This window comes from Dipodomys merriami, unplaced genomic scaffold (assembly GCF_024711535.1).
Source record: "Dipodomys merriami isolate MVZ:Mamm:240054 unplaced genomic scaffold, mDipMer1.0.p SCAF_965, whole genome shotgun sequence".
Taxonomy (NCBI): domain Eukaryota; kingdom Metazoa; phylum Chordata; class Mammalia; order Rodentia; family Heteromyidae; genus Dipodomys; species Dipodomys merriami.
The window spans coordinates 75,803-76,820 of record NW_027206585.1 but is presented as its reverse complement, the minus strand read 5'-3'; positions in this window follow the sequence as shown (position 1 = coordinate 76,820).

The following is a 1,018-nucleotide window of genomic DNA, read 5'->3' as shown; positions in this document are numbered from 1 at the left end:
AGAGGACTCAGGATACAAGACTTGGCGTGAGTACAAGCCCGACGTCCTCACTCCTTCTCAGGGAGCAGAGGAGGGAAGGCTCTCAGGGAGCAGAGGAGGGAAGGCCACCCCTCCCCCCCCCAGCACCGGTGATCTCCATCTTGGATACCGACAAAGCTTGGCAGAGCTGTGAGCTCCAGCTCAGGCTTGGAATAAAACGAGTCATTTAGCATGTCACAAGAACTTAACAGCTGCGTGACCTGCCAGAATCAGCTCCATCCAGGGAAAAGTCACCCAGCTCGGGTGCCAACCATAGGAGTGGCTTTCCGCACTGGGTAACCAGAGCCAGAGGCTGCCCCTCCCTCTATCAGCCTCCACAATTTATTGAAAAACAGAAACGCTGAGAATGGCTCCAGGCTGGGCTCTGTGAGGTTTTCACAAAATAGCCCCAGGGAAAAGCTACTGTTTGTTGAAAGGCCTCAACTCTACCCAGAACCTAGTCTCATCACTGCATTCCCCTCATTTGTGATTATCAAACCAGATCACCCTCCCATTAAACTAATCTGGGAAGGGGATCTCAAAATTTTGGGTAAAGCAGAGCATTTTTCTGCCTGTTAGAACAATCTGACTTAAGAAACCAATCAAGCCACAGGACCTCAAGCTGACCAGACACGCCAACAAGAGGCTTGCTACAGACATAAGGGAGATACAAGATTTTTCCCACCCCTCCCCAAAAAATCAAAGAACGTTTTTTTTCTTTCCTCTTCTTTTTCTTTTTTTTTTTTTTTTTTGGTTCCTTATATATAAGAAAAAAATGTTATTGCTTTTCTAAAACTTTTATTAATCTTTAATTTTTGTCTTTTTTGAAAAAATAATTGTTTTCCAGTAACTTTTTTTTTCCTCTTATAATTTTTATTTTTGGGGTACGTGAAGGTGCGTTTTTATTTCTTTTCTTGTCTTCTTTCTCTTTTTTTTCTTCTTTTTAAATATATTTTTGTTTTTGGTTTAGCTCTACTGAACTTCTGATCTTTTTATTCTC